The sequence below is a fragment of the Amblyomma americanum genome, chromosome 5, assembly GCF_052857255.1.
Source record: "Amblyomma americanum isolate KBUSLIRL-KWMA chromosome 5, ASM5285725v1, whole genome shotgun sequence".
Classification (NCBI taxonomy): domain Eukaryota; kingdom Metazoa; phylum Arthropoda; class Arachnida; order Ixodida; family Ixodidae; genus Amblyomma; species Amblyomma americanum.
In genome coordinates this window covers 117,639,245-117,660,670 of record NC_135501.1, presented here as the reverse complement: position 1 = coordinate 117,660,670, position 21,426 = coordinate 117,639,245, and the positions used below count along the sequence as shown (strand labels likewise).

General features: G+C 45.4%; 1 long non-coding RNA gene and 1 pseudogene across 1 annotated transcript in view; one reads left to right on the top strand and one right to left on the bottom strand.

The window, feature by feature from the left end:
* LOC144132616 (uncharacterized) overlaps window positions 1-21,426 on the top strand; it is a 141,287-nt gene that overhangs the window by 36,248 nt on the left and 83,613 nt on the right. The window lies entirely within an intron of this gene.
* LOC144133644 (uncharacterized) lies at window positions 91-20,849 on the bottom strand (annotated as a pseudogene).

Genomic DNA, 21,426 nt, shown 5'->3' with positions numbered 1-21,426 from the left:
ACTTTGTAATAGACTATACATTTCACATGAATAATGCTAAGACAGCTTCAAGTGTTTGCTATAAAGCATAATTCACTCTACCAAGGTTCGTTATAACTGGGCTTGACTGTATTTCATGTAGACAGCACCGGGGCTATACCAAATCAAAGCTTTGCTGGTTTGTGCATACGACTGGGGCCCCAGCTGAAGCTTAGCCCAGCATCTTGGTAGCGATGCTCATAAGAACCCTTCTGGCGCCAATTGATCTGCTTGCCTCCACAAAGCTTTGCAACAAGAGATTTGAGGGCTTCAGCAAGGTTGCTTGTGTCATCATTGATGAGACGATCAGCTTTTTCCAAAATACTGTTTGCTGCAGTCATTATCTTTGTTCACAGAAGTAACTTTTACAGCCATCATGACACCCAAACACATTTTGGGCCGTTTCTCAATTGGCCAAAGCGGCATTCGACCTAATCCTGATGGCCGAGTCCTGAACAATCTGTCTTTCATCAGCAGGATCCTCGCAACATTTCGGCATAGTGACTGACAGCCTTGTGTGCACCGTTCTTTATGCACTTTATTCTCGGGCCCGATAGCATGGGCTGGCCACCTTTGCTTTCCTTAGCAGTAGCATAGAGGCGGGAAGGGTAGCCCTTGACCACATTGTTTGCACACTCATGCTTTCGGACGAAACGACTGTAGCCAACCTTCACTGAATCTTCTAGAATACAGACAAGTCTCCATCTCCTATCATCATCATCATCATCATCAGCCTTACTACACCCACTGCAGGGCAAAGGCCTCTCCCATGTCTCTCCAATTAACCCTATCCTTTGCCAGCTGCATCCACCCTTTGCCTGCAAACTTCTTAATCTCATCCGCCCATCTAACCTTCTGCCGCCCCCTGCTAAGCTTACTTTCTCTTGGAACCCACTCCGTTACCCTTAAAGACCAGCGGTTATCTTGCCTTCGCATCACATGCCCTGCCCAAGCCCATTTCTTTCTCTTGATTTCGACTAGGATGTCATTAACCCGTGTTTGTTCCCTCACCCACTCTGCCCGCTTCCGATCTCTTAACGTTACACCTATCATTTTTCTTTCCATGGCTCGCTGCGTTGTCCTTAACTTAAGCTGAACTCTTTTCGTTAGCCTCCACGTTTCTGCCCCGTAGGTGAGTACCAGTAAGATTATGCTGTTGTACACTTTCCTCTGGAGGGAAATTGGTAAACTGCCACTCATGATCTGCGAGAATTTGCCATATGCGCTCCACCCCATTCTTATCCTTCTAGTTATCTCCCTCTCATGATCCGGATCAGCTGTCACTACCTGCCCTAAGTAGACGTATTCCGGCACAATTTCTAGGCTCTCGCTGCCAATTGTGAACTGTTGTTCCCTTGCTAGACTGTTGAACCTTACCTTTGTTTTCTGCATGTTAATTTTTAGACCCATCGATCTGCTCTGCCTGTCTAACTCGTTGATCATGATTTGCAGTTCACCTCCTGTGTGACTCAGCAAGGCAATGTCATCAGCAAATCTCAGATTATTTAGGTATTCTCCATTTATTCTTATTCCCAACTGTTCCCAATTCAGGCCTCGAAATACCTCCTGCAAACATGCGGTGAACAGCATTGGCGATATCGTGTCTCCTTGCCTGACGCCCTTCCTTATTGGAATTTTATTGCTGACTTTATGGAGGACTATAGTAGCTGTGCAGTTGCTATATATATCTTCCAGTATTTTGACATAAGGCTCTTCTACCCCCTGATTACGCAATGCCTGTATGACTGCTGAGGTTTCCACTGAGTCGAATGCTTTCTCGTAATCAATGAAAGCTATATATAGAGGTTGGTTATATTCTGCGCATTTCTCTATCACCTGATTGATAGTGTGAATATGATCTATTGTGGAATATCCTTTACGAAAGACTGCCTGATCATTTGGTTGATTAAAGCCTAACGTTGCCCTGACTCTATTAGCGATTACCTTAGTAAATACTTTGTAGGCAACGGATAGTAAGCTGATCGGCCTGTAATTTTTCAAGTCCTTGGCGTCTTTCTTCTTATGAATTAAGATAATGTTTGCATTCTTCCAAGCTTCTGGTACAGTCGAGGTCATAAGGCATTGCGTATACAGGGTGGCTAGTTTTTCTAGCACGACGTCCCCTCCATCCTTCAACAGATCTGCTGTTACCTGATCCTCCCCAGCTGCTTTTCCCCTTTTCATTGCTTCTAAGGCTTTCTTTACTTCATCTTTCGTTACTGGCGGGATGACGCATTGCTGTGCACTGCTGTCTTTCTCATTGGCGCTCTGATTACATTGGCTACTGTACAGCTCTGTGTAGAACTCTTCGGCTACGTTAACTATCTTATCCATATTGCTAATGACATTGCCCTGCTTGTCTCTTAATGCATACATCTGGTTTTTACCTATGCCTAGTTTCCTCTTCATTGTTTTTAGGCTACCTCCGTTCTTTATAGCATGCTCGATTCTCTCCATATTAAACTTCCTTATGTCGGCTACCTTGCGCTTATTTATTAACTTTGATAGCTCCGTTAGTTCTATTCTATCGGTAGTGTTAGATGCCTTCATGTTTTGGCGCTTCTTAATCAGATCTTTCGTCACCTGAGATAGCTTCCCGGTATCTTTTCGAACTGTCCTACCGCCTACTTCTACTGCGCACTCCGTGCATCTCCATGCTTCGCTGGAAACCCTCAACAAGAACATCTGCCTCCATGGCGCCTGAGCTTTGATCCCAGTTTTTGTAGCAGGTGTGCTTCTGTGCTTCAACGTTTTTCCTGGCATAGAATTCACAAGTGCTGCACAGCTTGTTCCTCACATCCAAGTAGAGGAGCTTTTTTGTGCGCTTACCTATGATGATGGCCACGCCTAGAATTGGCAGAATATCTATGGCAATGGCTCCTGTGGGACCAGCCACCTTCAACTACTGCCGTTATCTTTGGGGTGCAGCCATCCTTGCAGAAATCACAAGCTGCTTCTGCTAGTCTCCTTTCCTCCTTGCCAGCTTCAATCATTTGCCCCAGGAGCACAGCTTTCCATTGCTGAAAGAAAATGAACATACGTTGAAGCATGACTTTTCACAGCAGGTTGAAAGTTCCTTCTCCTGTTTTGCTATTTCTTGCAAGTGTCAGTCTCCTTTAAATTTTGCCTAGCACTTGGAAAAATTCTCACGCAACTAGAAACCTGGACAGCACTGCATATCCTTCGAATTTCAGCTTTTCCCTCTTGTATGCACGACGCACTGTAAATAAATGTAACACCCTTAAGCCGCGTGGAAGATCGAATGAGTTGCTAAGAATGACATGTCAAGCCATGACGCAATAATAACTGGTTTTACGAACTTCTCTTTCCCCTCTTTCATGACAGCATACCCTAGTGGCACACATAATATGCGATGAAAATAAAGCGAAGGAATACTTTTGGAGGCTTGAAAAAAAATATATTAATTTGATAATTTATAACTCGAAATGACTCCTCGCCAAAAAACAACTGAAAATGCACATAGACGACACGTGTCAACAAGTGAAGGACACATGCTAGCAAGAGAAAACGTGTCAGAGAAATATAGATTTTATGGTAGCTAACAATGTCTTGTGCATTTTTTTATGTACGAGGATAAAAATTGAAAACATGGATGTAGGATGCCTCAACGGTCTAGTTGATTCTTTGTGCTGGTACCTTCTGAGAGGATTCGTGCATTGGAACAAAGGAAAAGACTGAATTATCTGTGTGGCGGTAATTTTGTCTTGTGTATGTTTTCCGGTGCTTCAATTTGATAAAACTTATGAGTGCTGAGGTCATCGCAAGTTTACCGCATGTTGTGGATTGGCGGTCTGTCCTAATTCAGCGTAAACGAATGTAATGTGAATCATCAGTACCTGAAACATTTATAGTTCTAAATCAGGCAGGAACCACAAAGGACAGGACAAAGAGAGCAACAGCTGCACACAATGGGATATTCCGCACTACAGATACAAAGTCGCATGGAAACAAAACTTTGTAATATGCCAGTGCTCATACGTTTCCTAGTGCCTCCTGTCAATACATTAACGTTTTCCTGCCCATGACGGGGATCTCCATGACCGCCCTTGCCTCCTCCAGATGCGAATGGCCAGACCTGATTCTTGTGAATGCCCACACAGTAGCATCGTTTATGCCAAGAGCTGCCTTCTCTGTGAGAAGCGTTGGTTCTGCAACAGGGTCGGTAGTGACTCTTTTGAGTTCATGGCAACCATTGCACTGGAATTTGAACTCCGACCACAGGCCGATCCTTCTTTCCTCTTCATACTCAAAGCGCCCTCCATTAGGACGAGGACAGCAGTGTTTGCCAAGCTCTTGTACAGCCTTTATGAAGTGGTCTACAGACAGAACTCTTCTTCCACATATGCCTGCATCCTGCGCTGTCGGGGAGCTGCAGTCCCTCTGAAAGACGAGCTCTGGCAAGGCCTTTTGAATTCCTAGGTCGTCCCAGTAGTCAGTCATTGTGACTTCGCAGCTAGTAGCACATGGCACAGATTGTGGTGATGTGCATTGTGTTCTGCTTGATGCAGGGCTGCTGTTTATCGGTAGCGCTGCCTGTTTTCTGTAAAGCACAATGTGAGGAGTGAAGCAAACACAGTATTAAATGGGAATACGTAGTGAATGTGGCAAGGCGAAACAAGGATGCCAAATAATTTTGGCCAGCATCGCAATTCAGGTAAACCTCGTTTGCATTGTAATGACAAGGGCTGTCTGTGCAAGTAAGCATGGCACTTCTTCAATATGGCGCCGGAAAAAAAGGGAACTGTATTAGAAGCAAATAGATGGTTATCTTATATGAACGTTGGGAGACACGGGCTAAGGATGTGTATACGTTTATAATTGCCATAATAGCACAGTGCAGACCTGACACAGAATAGAAAAAGGTCAGAAGTAGCGCTCGCCCTGTCGTTTTTCTCTTCTGCGCCCTTTATGAATGGATATACATCATTCATAAGTTAGGATAGCGGTGGGGGGGTGTTGCTACATGTCTGGCACTTTCTACCTTTGAGCGTAGGGTTTGTTTCTGGAAAAGGCCAATCACACACTGTTACTTGAGTATGTTTGGGTAAGAGATTCATGGTTCAAGCGCAGCCATAATGCACCATTTGCAGAAATTTAAGTCAGCTTCTCTGCAATGCTTGTTCTCTAACTAAAAGGTCTCGTTCCCAGACGACACTCTCGCATTCTTTGTGGGTGGAAATGAAAAGGGTTGAGCTTCCTCTTCTGCATAAACTGAGGAATGTCCTGTGAGGTTAAAGCACAAGAGACAGGATGAAAAGACAAGGAACGACACACACAGGGTCACTGGAATGTCGACAGTCGACAATGATTGTGTTGAAAGGGCCTGCAGAGGTGCAAGGGTACAATGGTTTATACTACCCCTTTCTACTAGAGTTGAGGAGGAAGGGAGCGGATAATTGTCTTGTGCCTCGCTCCTTGTGCGTGACTAGTTTTGACTGATTTGTTGCGCTTCCTCCCTGTTTAGAGCAGCGCGACTCCCAAGTGTGAATATGCCCGAAGGGGCAGCTGCGCTTCCTCCTTCCCTCTCCAACGACGGAGCGCAGTTAATCATCCGACACCAGTCGTTCACGAGGAACCAAGCGCGGAGTCATTTTGGTAAACTTGCGACAATCCACAGTTTACGAAAGGGGACTTGAGTCTTTACGTTTGTAAAATAATACAAGAGTGTCGTCTTGGGAAGACACTTTTCGGTCGCAAAGCAATCCTTGTATAGCAGCCGACTTAGATTTCCACATATACTGCCGGCGCCTGCTTTTCAACCATACCATGCCAGCAGAAAGCATGCTGGCAGCGTTTAGGATTGAGATTTGTTTCTATCAATGAATCGATAGATTGAGAAACTGCAGCCTGGACATTACAACACGTAGAACCTCAACAATAGAATGTCGTAGGTATATTTTCGAAGGCAAAGGGTAGCAGCTTGAAACGTTGAAAGCTTCCTTTGGCAAGGCTGTGCCTAGCGTTCTATCAAGACAAAACTATAACCTCCAGAGAAATTATGTGCAAAATATTGCTGCATACAAGGGGAAGTAAGGACATCATGACCCAAGCCAACGGAGGGCTGGTACGATCCCCAAAAAACCCAATGAATAAAAACTTGTTGCAAGTAGCAAAGACCTGGAAACAAATGAATAACGAGAATTGAATCCGTGGTACAAGCAAGTACTGAACCAATGCGGCACATACTGAGGCTGTTAGACCTCTAGTCTGATTTGAACGTTCATGTGCACAGACCGCTAGCATCTCGAGAACTATAAATTTGATTACATCTGGTCTGTGTGGACGGAACTCTTGACATTCGTATGAGTTTTGACACCGGGTGACGAGGACAACCTGCCGACAACAAATACATCGTATGTTGCTGAACAAACTTTCTTGCACATGTAAAAAAAAAGCAGGAATGGGGATGAGCGAAAGAGGACTGCACAATATGACGCTACTGCTAACTGCTAAATATATAACAAGCAGCACATGCAATACGAGCTAGATGGCAATAGTAATCAGAAATGAGCCCAATCCAAACGAAAGCGCTGCCGTGGAAAATTTGGCCCTTCCTCGACGAGCCTTCGGTCCTTTTTTGCTCGGCGGAGGCTGGTTACGGTTTTTCGCCATGCCTTCTCTCAGTTGCCTTCAATCGTCACGATTGTTTAGTGCTCCAGAAGCAAATCACACTCGCTCGACACTAACACCAACGATCACAATACCAAGATGTAAAAACGGGCACCGCTTCGGTCGCTACACGATAGAGATGAAACAGGCGTCAAGAAGCAAGACGTCTCCAATCTGTGCCTTTTGTACCAGGCGCTACTAGTTTATCCCGCCCGCAGTAGGGGCGCAGCTCTTGGCTAAGTTGGAAAGGGAAGGAGGCGGTCCTTTGTGCCAGTTCCGGGGGGCACTGTAGTCGGTTACAACTAAAGAACGAAGCAGCACAACTCAGAGGGAGCCCTCTAGCCAATCGCGTCGATTTCTGTGGCTATGCATGCAGCCTAGTCTGTGAAAGAAACTAACCTATACACATATTTCTAAATGCTTAAACATGCTCATTAGCATCAGATCTCAAAGTATCTCGAAATAGTTTTCTCTAGGTGCAAGTGGTTTTTCGCAACTTTGCATTTTGCTAAGACAAGTTGAGCTCAACTGCCATTTTTCATCTTTGCGTTTCCTTTACGGTTGAAACACACTTGCAGCCATCGTTAAACCACATGCATCTTTTGAAAGCAGAGAAAATTAGCTTTTTGGAGATATCTGGACCATATTTATGAAGCTAACGAACAAGGTACAGTCGACATACAAATATCACCAAAAATGTTGTCCGTTCACCATCAGAGTGGGACCGCTACCTTAAAACGAGCTGAGCAAGCATTGTTCCTTTTGTTGACCCTTTGCTGCAAACACTGCAATGGGCTGAGAATACTGCTTGCCGAATGCACGGAATGTAAACACGAGTCTGTGGCGAGCTATAGGTCATCACTGGGGCCAGCACCATCACCAAAGTCACTAAAACCAACGTAGGTCATTGATTTTGAATGCACACAGTTCTTTCCTCACTCGCATTTCATGAAACACTAAGATACCATGGCGCTGATATTCGTCTTTGGCGGCCATCTTCCATTTAAATGCAGCCAAAAACCTGCTATCAAAGCCAAGCTTCACTTTGATCATGACAAAATACTTCTGCATTGTAGTTACGCATGGCAGAGGAAGAACATTGTTTTCACATAGGAATGTGTATGCTGTTGCTCTTGCATATGTGACAAAATACACATCGAGCCAATCTTAACCTTTTAAACGCCGCACTATGAAGCAATAGTTAAAAAACTGAAATTGATGTTGATAATTTGCATTGGCCTTCTAAATTAACTATGAAAAAAAATACAGCCGCATTCATAAAGACTTAGTAGGTTTTTTTGCATGTTCCATTTTTGGAACATTGGCGTTTCCCATATGAAAAACACAAAATTTGTCTAGAACAACTTTTATTGGCTGCTGAATGGGTATTGCTTACTCATGTTAACAGAAGAATAAATATTAGCGTCATACAAGGCCTTTCAAAATTATAAATGTTTATAACAAAGCTTGCGAAAATTTCTTTTTTCCATCCTACTTGCTGTAGGTCAGTGAACACTTTACAAGCCATGGTATGCTGCAAAGCACTTCGAGTGCAGGCACTTTTTGCACTGCTGACACTGGTTCGTGGTATTTTTCTTGCACTCTGCACACCTGCCCTGAGTTACTGAGATGATGTAGTGGCCATCAGTTTTTCTATCCTCCCGTCTCGGATGAACCCGAGGTCCAGGCCGCACAGTGATTATCTGCTTGAGGTGTAGCAAAGACATGACGACGTCCCGCCGAAATGCTATGTGCGTCATGGCGGCATCAGTTCCTTTGTGAAGCTCGCAGTGAAGGAGCCATCCTGCGACGACAGCCATGTTCAGACCATTGCTGAAAAGGTTCCACCACCATTTTTTGCTTCGAAGTCTTGGGCGATAACTTCCGAGGAGGCGGTCGAGAACATCTACTCCCCCCATGCCCTCATTGTATTTCTTGATCAAATATGGTTGAGGAATGTCTACCTTTTTTTTCGCGCGTCGTGAGAAGCGTTTTGCCGTTCCAAGAGGCTCATGGCCGAGGTGGTTTGAAGAAACTGTGACGACTGCGTTGTCGTTCCACCTGCATGTGTAGACCACCCCGTCACACTTGTAGTAGAAAGAACCTCTTTCCTCTCTTCCCACGTCTTTCAAGCTCTTCAGTGGACAACCACCGGTTCTTGTATCTCGTACAGTCCCCGTCGCTCGAATCCCCTGGTCAGCCAGTTTTGTCAGGAGACCGTGCGAAGTGAAAAAGTTGTCAAAGTACACTTCGTGCTGTTCAGGAGCGGGCAGGACCGATGCCATATTGCTAACAACCCTCAGCCCGAGAGGTGCCTTCTCGTCCTTCTCGTTTCTCCCGCAATATATTTCCATTGCATAGGGGTACCCATTCGAAGAGCACATCATCCATATCTTATACCCAAATCGAATAGGTTTACCGCGAATGAACATTTTGCACGAGTGGTGGCCATAATAGGGCACCATTGACTCGTCAATGCTGAGGCTTTCGTGGAACACTCCAAACTGGAGGAAACATTTGGAGATTTCGTCGTAAAACGGCTGAATCTTGCCCATCTTCTCGCCTGCTTTCAACTGAGTGTTGTCCACTACATGAAAAAACCTTTTCAGCTGCCGGAACCTATTGCGGGCCATCACTGTCGCGACTAAAGGCACACGAAGGTCTTCTGTGGTGCTCCAATACGAGTCCTCAGATGGAACGGAGTGATATCCGCTGAAAAGTAAGAGACCGAAAAACTGACCTATGTCCGCTCCTGTGACGTCCACCTCCTCCCCCTTTTGGAGTGCGTACCTTGCAGTCAGTTCAGCCAGTGAACCAAGATATTCTGGAGAAATAATTTTGCTGAACAGCATAAATGGGCTCATGTCCGCTAGCTCAGGAAATGCCTCTAGCAACAACAGAGGGTCCTCTCTGGGAAGTGTTTTGTCAAACGTAGCACGGTCACCCCATACTGCGCTAAGGGAGCGCTTTGGAGTTTTTGTTTTTCCAGCCTTGTTTGCAGACTTGCGCCCTTTTCCAGCAGTCGACTGGCTCCGTGCTGGTTTCTTTCGTCGTGGCTCAGGATTCGAACATGCAGTAGGCGAATCAACTTCTTCATCACAGCACTGCATAACGTCAACGTGCCCGCAAACATCATCAGGAACAACTTCAGAAAAGTCATTTTCGTTCACGTGCTCCTCATCAGTAATATTGCCATCTTCATCAGGCAGCAATTGGCATATAGACGCACCTTCGTTTTCGTCATCGGGAAGGCTGAAGAAAAGGTCAATTGCGGCCTCCAGTGTGAGGAAGCATTGTGCCATGACCTACAAAGAGAGTTATTGCGTTGAGAAGTATAGTACTACAATATAAAACCAGCCGCAAAGTTGTTTTCTACTTACATTCACGACGATTGAAGCAGCTATGCGGTGCAGTTGTAGGCTGCTCCATCCACGTGCCACGCAAAAGCGCAGTCAAAATAATGCCAAGGAAAGATAGTCTTCAAGTTTGTGCAAAACGACACCTAGAGGGCACCATCAACATGCCGAAAAAGAAGAAAAACACGGCGAAATGCATGCGCGAGTCTACGCTACTTTTGACACCGCAAAACGCCAATGTTCCAAAAATGGAACATTCGCATAAATCTCTAAAAACTGAAAACTAGAGTGTCTTTATCATTTTTTATTTTTTTTCACAGTAATACCTAACTATATGGCGATATTTTGGTTCTGCTTTGCTCATTGCAACATTACATTTTTCCTGCGAAATAATTCAACAAACGTATAGCGCTGAAGGAACGCAAAATATGCTTGTTTGTGAGCATTTATCCAAAGAAGCTTCTAAATAGGCTGATAATAAAAATTAAAATTGCTATGTTCTCTACAAGTATCAGTGAGTATGCGAAAACAAAAAGAAAAAGCTGCGATAGATGGGGAAGGAAATAAAAAATCAAGTATCGTATGTTCCACTTTTGAAACATTGGCAAGTAAAAGGTTAATGTGTATTCTTGTTGGCTAGCTTGGCTGCGGCTAAGCACTCCCTGATTACAGTTAGCTTCATACCTGGAAGCTTAAGCTTGCAAAGCTTGGTCCCGAGTTCTTTTTCATAAATTTTTTGCAAGCATTCACGAGCTTCCTTAAGTTGTGCAGAGAGATCCTTAAAGCGGTGAAGGCAATTTTTCTATCTTTTGAGGTTGAGGGCGTAAGTAGCCCGCCGCAGACCAGCAAGTTTCTCATTGCTTTGTTGGGAGTGTGAAAACTGAACACCGGCTGGCCTTGCGCTACTTTTTTTCTTAAGCGCCTGTGTTTGGTGGATCTGCAGAGTGTCTGACAGGCTGCGACATTTCTGGCAGACTGACACCTCCACACTCAGGAAGAGTTCACATTTCTTGTGGTGCCATTTGCTGCTAATGTCGCTGAAGGCAGTCCTTGGGTCAGCTTGGGGGTACTCAGCAGTGCTTGGTCCACCAACGCAAAGTGTGATATTTTGGACGTGCTGTAGAAAGGACGTCACATCTTCAACTATTGACCACGGTCGGTCTCGAGGGGGGCGCGCGCGTTCTCTCATACGGCTTTCGCCTTCGTCGCGGAAGCAGTGCGAGTTTTCTCCGGGAATTGCGCCGCTGCTAGAGGCGTGGCGACCCTACCGCTGGCCCCACGCCTGCATCTGTGGCGGCAGGTGGCTTTTGCCTGGTTTCGCGATGTAGCCCACTGGTTCGTGGCGAGCGTAGCACCGAAATCAAAGAAAACAAAATACAAATGGTTAAGCTGCTTATCTTCCGCAAAGTCCACGTGTGCATAGATTCTTCATCACGAACTTTGCCCGATAAAAACATTTAAAATGAGGAGTCACTCTCCCATACCTCAGAACTATGTCGAGCATTTGGGGTTTTAAATCCAGAAGGAAATACTTTGATCACTTTCTCTCGTATGTTTCATGGTCCATGATTAAATAAAAAGTTGATGCGAAGGGGAAGAGAATGAAAACTTGGAGAGAGGAAGTTTTGTGCTCATCCCATAAAAATGTACTATATTGTGAGGAAATTTTTCTGTGATGTGCGAGCCATAAATCTGATAGCACCATAGCTGGTAGTTTGAGACGATACTTGTAGAGTTGAAAGTCAGACTCATGTACTCTAACGTTGAGCTGTCAAATTGATTGCTGGGAGATACATATAGTTTTTAATTATGCCGATATTGCTTTTTGCACATCTTGAATGTACTGATTTTCACCCTCATATACATCACAACATCCTTAAATAAGAGGCCTGTATCGATAGCTGAAAAGAATATTAACTAATTATATGCGAGGAAGTGCCAAGAAGCATTGTAATGCATTGTTCTCTGCTCAAAGCCAATGGCACGTGGCCTTTGCGCTATTGTTTGTCAAATGAGAGGCCACCAGATTTTTCCGGAATGTCATTAGCCTTGTGCAAGTCTTTCTTCATGTTCAAAATTGTCGTAAGCGCATTAGGCGTCTAACGTTGCAAGTTCCTTGTCACCTTTAAATTTTGCAAGGCCGAGAGTGACCGTCCTTCTGACCTTAGTTGACCGAGCACATGTTTTATTGCTGTGCCGCCGAACTGCTTTCTGTTTGAGGACACGAGTTCGCCCAATAAATAGTTTTCGAGTTGGACGCAAGCTTTCTTTTCATCATTCTGGCCTCACTAACGTTACCAGAACGTAACATAAGCAACCAGTTCTAGCTGCGTATGTTGCCACAGATATTGACGCATACCGAGTGTTGCAATTTCAGAAATTATGCATGTCTATTGTGGGACTTCAGCTAGCATAAAGAGCGCTATTTTTTGTTGTCCACCTATATTCAACCCGCGGCATGTCCTGAAGCTGCTTAAAAATATTTATTTTAAATATCTTTGTAAAGGATCTCAGGTTCCGCAGTTGAATGTCCGACGCCCTATATTCTCTTAAATTCAGGGACTTTTATTAACATGTATGCATCGCAAATTTTAATTTTTAGTTCCTTACATTGGAAGCTAAGCCAACTGCTATATCGCGCATTGCTGTGAGGTTTAGTGGAGCTCCATTAGGTTGCAGGAAACTTTTTGGGGTGCTACTTCGTTTCCCGAATGACGTGAGGAAAGTTCATGCTCTAGGGAGGTTTATAGAAAGCGATGACGAGGCTGCAGAAATGCAGGAGAATGGTGCAATGCTGATAGTCATCACTTCTTAGATAACTCGTGAAGGCCGATTTTATTGAGACAGAGTGCAGTTCTGAACTAATTTTGCTTTTCTGGTAGTTAGTTTGTACTTACAGTTATTGTCAACAACTGACTTAATTTTTGCATTGTCATCGGGTGGCACGGGCGGTCCTGAGGCGCCGCCAAACTTCAAAATGCCTTTTTAAGAGGACATCTTGGAGGTTGCATGCGTGCAACGTGCTCTGCTCCTGTGGCCAGGGTTGGGTCCTGTCTGTACCTGTTCCTTTCGCGAATGACATGATACGTTTTTCTGGGGAGCACCATGAATTCTTGCTAGTGCCGCTTTTGTGCAAAGCTAAAGCAGCAGCGCTTGAGATTTCAGGAGCTATATTTATGCTGGAGCATCCTTTACTTTTTGAAACTTGCCATCCAAATGTTACATGTTGCATATCATTCTACACAATCATTCAGACCTACCGGAAGATGAACTACAGAGGCTCATAGCCTTGGTTTTTAGCCAAATATAAAGCCAGAGCCTTGCTTTTTAGCCAAATATAAGGGTAGAAGGTGCTGACGCCTGTGCTTGAAGCATACATTCGACCATACACAGTCGAGCTAAATGAAAGAGCACACAAACGTTAATCCATGTTTTCAGATTTCTGCCATGGCAAAAGGGCTGACTACACGGTCTTTTCATAAACCGTAAGGGGTAAAATATAAAGGATTGATGGTTACCACTGACGCGGGCTGAACTGGAAGCGAGCTTGCCTTCTCCTTCTGCTTGAACGGTGGTCACACCGGTGGAGTGGTGGGGCAGTGGCGACCCCACCGAGTTGCAGCGGGAGGCGGAAATAGACCCCGTTGCGAAGGCTGTAAGAAGAAAAGCACGTGCTCCCCTCGAGACCGGCTGTGCTGTTGATAAACTGTTTGCATGTTGGAAGCTCTTCCTTTGAGATATACGTTCCCATCATGCGGAACCCCATTCTCGTCGATCGCAACTAGCCGCACAGCGACAAACAAACCACCAGCGCAGATATGCACAGGAGGGTGCCATGCTTCTGCTGTGCTTCGTGCTGCTACTTCCGGTGCTGACTTGGAGGAGTGTTTCTCATTGGTTCTGGTTCGAGTCAGCTCAAAAGAATTCAATGCTCTTCGCCTCAGCCATTTTAATGCGATGAAATCCCTGCGATTTGGGGGGCAGGCGTACATGCGATGGGTCATTGAACAATATTTCAAATGTTGAAGTTGCCTCTGACGCAGAAGGCCCGGCTTCCTCATGAACATCGGTCATGATATCGGTTGCGCTCGCGCCGTCAACACCACACACTGATAGCACGCAAGAATCTTGGAGGTCATCGGAATGGTTACAACTGGAGATGACACATTCTGGGCTGTCTTTCTTTTTCACCATAGCGAGAAGCTGTTTCTCGGCTGGCCGCTTCCTGCTTTTTAATGTTTAGACAGATAGGGAGGGCAGTTGGGAAACCTTGTGGGCATGGCATCATTTGCCAATATCGCGCGACGAGGCTTGCTGCCCAGGATGTGTCCATTGTGCTCTGCTGTCCTATGTCTTGGAAACTAGGTGAGGTTCGAAATGCCGCTCACATACGTAGTTTCTCGCCTGCAGCAGGCGATCCTTTCTTGGGATGGCACGTCGCCGCACATTTAGTCACTCTCCATCTTTTGGTGCTGAGAAGAGTGAACTTCTCATGGCAAGACTTGTATCTCGTAGAGCAGCAAGGCACAAAACAGCGTTTGCCCATCACCACACAAAGCACGAGTGCCTGACGACTGCAGAACACAGAACCAAGTACAGCGATCACAGACTGTACTTCAACTACAGCCACCCATGCTGCTCGCACTGCCTGCTAACCCTCTAAACTGTCAGCGCCATCTCATGGCGCTCCCACAAACCACGACCTGGTGCGCGTCAGCAATTGCCCACTGGAGAGACGCCGCCATTCAGACACCTAGTCTAGTCTTTCACCATGCTCCACTCGAAGACATTCTTTTATAAGGTATGTCACTCCAACCTTTGCTGTTGACCAGCCAACACACTTCTCTAGTATGGTATGGCACGGCAGTTTAAGGGGAGACATTGGGGCTTCAATTTTTTTAATTATTTCTTAACTTACAAAGTTGAAATTTTTGCAGCTGATGTAGTTTTTTCTGCTGATAACAAATATGCAATTGGATTTCACCTAGCTTAAATAGATGCCAAGATATTTAAGTGTAATGTTGGGTCGTGTTGCCCAAAATTAAGGCAACTTGAAATACTGGCCTATATTTTACATGTGTATGCTTTAGAAGGCCCAGAGAATGCAACCATAGCATAGGCATAATTTTAGATCAGTGATCAGAAAAGATACAGCCTTTAGAAATTTCCAGTCCGAAATGTGATTTTCTGGAACCAAATAATTGATTGTAATTTTTATTTATGCGAAAAAATAGTTTTAGTATGATTGCTGAAAGCATCTCATAAGTTTTCAATGCACCGATAATGATGCAAATCGCACCAGTAGATCTCAAGATATCATGGTCAAGGGTGGTGAGTGTAGCAAAAAAAATCAGTTTTGAGAAAACAGGAAAAGAAATTTGAGAACTCAGTAACATTTTATTATGGCCAATAGTAGCCATAGATCTGAAAGGGTTCATCTCTAAACTGTACCAGGCATGTAATAAGTCTCTTTCAGCTGTGCTCTTTCTTTTCATTGTGCTGCGAAGGGTTTCTGCTTGTATATGCTTTGCTTTGGATGTTGCAAGCTGGTGCTCATCCTTCTTGGCTGACCTTTCAGTGGCTGTAGTGCCATGATTGACACTCAGCTGCTACATTGTGATACTGGTACCTTAAAGGGAGGGAGAGATTGGTACAATATATGAGCAAAGTCATTAAAAGGATTGTAAGCGTACAAAGCGTTGGTGGCTTAACACAAGTTTTTTACAGATTGTGCAGTTATTGCAGAGCATCACATTTTTACAATACAGAGGGCTTAACCCTTTTGACTTTGTTGTATCAGGCTGGTTTAACCCTTTGAGCAAAAAGTGAACGCACAAGATACAATAAAACCGACACACCGATCCTCTTAGAGCATGGAATGCTTCCTGCAGTCAATCTGTGGCACATTCGGTGCTGGAAGCAAGAACTCCTTGACCACTTTTGCATGCTGTCGTAGTTAAACTCCTCTCGTAGTCGTCTCCTGGCTCTTACCTGTTGTGCTCACCTTGGAGGGGTGACAATCTGTTGAGCTGCTGCTCGACTACGTTATTTCTTTGCCCTCACCCACCATGCTCATGAGAGGGCCCGGTGGTCTGTTGGGCTGTGCCTGCTGGCACCTTGGAGGCTAGCTGGGGCTCGCAGAATTACTTCCTTTATTGCATCTCAATCGTCGATCCCCCTTTCCCCCAAAATGCTTCATTAAATACTGTTCCAAAACAAAGCACACCAATGACACATATGCTTACGTCAGTGGGCGGAGCGCTACTTCCCTGTGTTCTGTTTTTCCCCTTGCCCTCGGAGTGGGCCACCTATTCCTATGCCATGCACTCTCTGAGCTGTTGCTACATCGCCACAAAGTTGCTGAGTCACGTGGTCAGCTGCAGGTGCACCGTCAAGCTATGCACTCCAGGGCTCCAGGGATTCGGGGTCATCGTCACACAACACTCTTCATTGCTGCCGCTGGCCCAAAGCGTTGCTGTCAGCATGCGGGGCGTCACAGTGGCACCTGTTACCACCGAATCGTGACCTGCTCCGGCCGCAGACAGCTACTGTGCAATGTCTCTCCCGACTAATCCCATAATAGACGAGGAGAAGCCCACAGGGTGAATCGGGCTTCTGGTTCTCATGGGGTCGCTCAAGGTCGTGAGTACGTCGATGGGAGAGGATGCGTTGAGGAGCACAACAGTTTAGTGCTAAATGCACGAGTGGGTTTGTCCTCGAGGGTCTCGGTGGGGTTGTACGAGGACTTGGATGGGTACAGAAGCCCTGCATGCTGCACTATTTGCAAGCTTTTGCTGGCAATTCTTGAGGCACACCTCCTTTTATCACAAGGCAAGCATTCCTGCAACTTTCATTATCAGTTCAAAGGATGCGATTTCTGGCTACACAGCCTGTGATATCATAAACCACGTGCTCATCAGTTTGTTGCTCCGCATACTCCACATCGTCTATGGCCACTTCTGCTGTCTCGGCAGGCAGTGCAGTTTCGTCCAGGGCTGCTGCTTCATTTGCTGGAAGTAGTTGCTCCTCGGACAGCAGGGACTCCTAAAGTCCAGGGGACAGATCTTTTTTTGGGGGGGCTTTATACACCTGCATGTACACAAGCAAGTTAAAAACTTTACACTTTGGATTATATGCTTTGTATTTCAATGGACAGAACTGAAATGCAAAAGAATACTTGGTGGTAATGGTGAACTGTGCAGGAGCGGGGTGGTCATTAGCTCCACTGGCCTGTCTTACAATACCAAACGAACACACTAAGTGGTCCTGACTGAGGAGGGAGGTCATCAAGAACCTGAACCCAACCTTTTTGCCAAGGTACTTCAAGAGGTCCTTAGTGGAATGAATGGTCACACACAGACCTGATGTGCTTTTGCTCAAGAAGCCGAGCCCTCTTTCGTGGGCCTCCCATTCATCTAGAAATGTCAGTATGCTGCCAAGCACAGTTGCTTTTTTATTTTTATTTATTAATAATACTGTCAACCCTCAGTTGAGGGTCATTACAGGGAGGGATTTTACACATAACGTTCATACAATAAAGAGCCAGATATCACTGCGATATCTGAAACAACACGAAAAGCATTTACTATCGGCGCATGGAAATGAACGCAGTTGCCGTGTCCATACCGCAAAGCTTCTGCAGGAAACCATGAAGTCATGGCTTCATTTGCCTGAGCTGTCATGTCAGTGAACACCCTTGTTGGCTCCAGATTTCGGTATTGTTGTTCAATTTTGTCCTTGTAGAGATTCATCGCATGCACAACTGTGCTGTTCAAGATAATGAAGGCCAAATTGACCAACATCTTTTCATATCCACGGATATATGTGTGAATGTGTTAGCTTGGGTGCAGCTTTCAATGTGAAGGCACTGCTGTCAACCTTCCAGGTGTTTGCAACATGTTCCCAGTAAGCCTGCAAGATTCCAGAATGGTTGTTGAACTGGCTGCTTACCAGGTGCCGAACATTTCAAATAATGAAGACGATAAAGTAGCATGCATACTCAGTCCTTGTGTGTGTTGAAGCCATACCTGATCATAGTGTTTCGTGCACATTTCACAAGATATAGGAAATCTGAGATGAAATGCAGGAGCCACTACTTGTTGCATGCATGTGGAACCTTGCATTGCACATGATTATCAGTTCCATGCACACCTATGTTATGCCACATAGCATGGCTCCGTGACACACCGTCAGTGCAGTGCAGCTTGCTTGCATAGAAGAGTTGCCTCCAAAGTTATCATTGTGGTCCGTTTTGCATTTTTGATAATATTGCACTTATACTGCTTATAGTCTTTTTTTTAAGAGTTTTTGAATTTTGCTTCTTACTGTTATATATTCTGAGACAGTGACGCCCCCCCCCCCCCCCCCAAAATGTCTTCACGGCACAACATTGCGAGTCGCCCACTGTGTCTGAGGGAAGGACGCCTCGTCCGCTTCCAACAACAGCTGGGAAGTGCCCATTAGTCCCTCCGAGGGAGAGCGATGTCGATGTGTGAGGGCCGGTTGCGCGGAAGGGACGATCGCTTTGCCAAGGTCGGCAAAGCCAGGCACTCAGCGACACCGGAGAAGTGAGGCTCTTGTTTCGACGCTCTCCGGCCAGTCTTTCTTTTCTCTTTATGTAGTTGCAAATAAATTCTTTCTTCGTGCTGAAACGATCCTCGCCGGAGGATTTGCCGTATTGCGAATCGTTGGGGATCTAGGAAATGTCACGCCGACAGTGCTATTTTCGCCAGTTCTGGTGGTACGATTTCGTCTTTCCTAGTATCTATTATCTCCTCCTAAGGTTACTATAGGGTGCAAAGAACGAAGGCAAGAACCTGAACCAAAAAGACGAAATGGTTCCTCAAAATCACCTCGCTCAGAGTGCCACCATGCCTTGTGCCAAAGAACGAAACGTGACTCGATTTAAAGCAGTGTGACGTCAATGTTCCAGCAGCTGCCGATGTTACTATGGGGATCGTGAACAGTGTTGGGTCGGTTCCACAGGTGCTTATGCCGTGTTCCTCGATGCTCCTTGTAGCGTCGAGAGTTACGACGCTACAAGGAGCATCGAGGAACACGGCAGTATCATTCTCGTGTATGTCATTGAAAAATGAACAGTTACAATTTATGGTATCTTTGTATTGTTATTGTATTATTATTTTGTAGTGAATGTTCTCGTTTTCTATTACTGACCATTGATATATATGTTATCGATGTTCCTCCCCCCTGCCCCCCTATATAATACCCCATTTGGGGCCTTTAAGGGGTAATAAATGATGAGATGAGCGTCAATCCCTTGACATTCCCATTGGAAGCTAGGACACCTGAAAAATAAACTTAAGAAAGCGGGTATTATTGTGATTACAAAAAAAGTTAAAGCTTTGATGAGTGCTAATTACCTATGACCTGCATCCATTTCCCCATGAAAGGCTGTAACATGATAACAAGGCCATGATCAGCTTTTGTGAGTTTGTCTTGTGCTCTGGTGAACTGGTCTGAAGATTCGAGATCCAGGCATGCAGAAAGTTTCATTTTCATCTATAACTAACCTGCCATGCTTGTTCATTTCGTCCATTTCTCTTGCCTTCTTCTTGACACACTCAAGAAGTTTATGGTTGAAACCATAAGATGCTTTGAATGCTGTAAATGCAAGATAAGGATTATTAAATTATATTCAGTAAGAAAAAAGTGCAGTCTCATACCTTGATGTGCTTTTGGAGGCACACAAGGCTGGGAAGTACAAGTATTTTGTGGCTCCTTTTATGCTCATATAAACTTGGGCTCTTCATCCTTAAGATGATGCACTCCAAGAGCCTTGCTTTCTCACTGATATCCTTGCAGGGGTCGCCTTTGTGATGCATTGAAACGTGCTCGGGCTACACACTGCTGCTTTTTTGGAAGCTGCTTGATCTGAAACAAAAGCACGAATGGCAATGTCTATTTCGACTTTAATCGCAACGCTGATTACTGATCATGGCAGCTCGTGGCTCATATCACATGTTTGCCATGGTGATGAAATTCAAGGTTTTGAAAGAAGTAGAAAAGGAAGGCTCTGCCAAGCAAAGCATTGCACAGAATGTTTGGAGTCGAGCCAAACATGCTTTCAAACTTTATAACAACCAAGCGCTCAGTGTGCTGGATGCTTTTGGGCATGACCAGTTCAAGATGTCTCAGAAACTAATGTGCACCAGTGCCTACTCGGGGTTGGAGAAGGCGCTGCCAGTACGGACCAAAGAAGCGCAGAGCGACAAACTTGCTCTTAGTGGTGATGTCATTGCGGTGAAAGCCCGATTCCTTGCAGCAATGTTGGGGATCGATGACTTCATTTCCTCACGTGGATGACTGATACGCTTTAAGGATCGTCATGACCTGGTTTTTAAGAGTGTGTGTGGAGAAAAGGCATCAGTAAACCAGGGAACATGTGCAGCAAGGCAGGTAGAAAAGCTGCATGAACACTTAAACGAATACATACTGGAAGTCATATTTTAATGCAGATGAGGCTGCTACCAGGCAAGACCCTGACTTTCGAGGACAGTGATTTTGCTGGAGGCAAACACAGCAAGGGGAGGGTGTTGGGGCTGATTGCAGTAGACACGACTGGCACAGAATGAGGAGAAGGAGGAGGAGAGACTTTAATGAAACGAGAAAGGTCTGCCTGGTTGTTGGCCTGGCGTGCTATTCCAGGTGAGGGTGAAAGGAGAGAGGAAAAGAAAAAAAGGCGACATGTGTGAGTTTTGCTATATTTGTTTCCATTACCATGAGCTCACTCATCAGCATGCAACGCAGGTACGCTGCATAGTCTCTTTGGGTGCCTGATGAGCAACGGATCACATCAGTCAGCCGGCCCAGCGCGCGCGTGTCCATGGTCGCGTTGCTGGTAAAGAACCTACTGGCCTGAAGCTCGCCAAAAGATTTGCTCAGTGCCGATGTTATGGCCTCGTAACGTTTAGTGACTTGGACCGCCTGCACCCTAGATATAATTGGGGGTCTATGCGCACACATCTCAAGGGTAACTTCTTGTGCACGGCGGATTTCGGGGTTTGGATGTCGTTTTCTGTTATGGTCCACTCCAAGATGTTTGGGATGAGCGGCTTTGCCCATGTCCATGGTGTTACGTCGCTTGGTGTTTTTGCAACGTTCTGATATATGTAATGGTCGAGCATCTGAGGGGGGCCTTCATTCACTCCCATTACCTGAGGGCAAAAATTATACCAGTAAGCTTGGGTCAGCTGTAGAGGCATCCTCTGCTCTCGTCTAGCTGTGTTAGGTTCGGTTCTGTGTTCATCAAAGGTTTTGGTTTTTACGTGTGGGGCACCAATCCTACACAACCAGTAGAGCGACTGCTCTAGAACTGACAGCGTGAAAACCCATAGTCCTTAAAAGGACTTTTCACCCCATCCTGATGGAGAGGTAAAAGGGAAAAAGAAAGGGTGAACTGTGA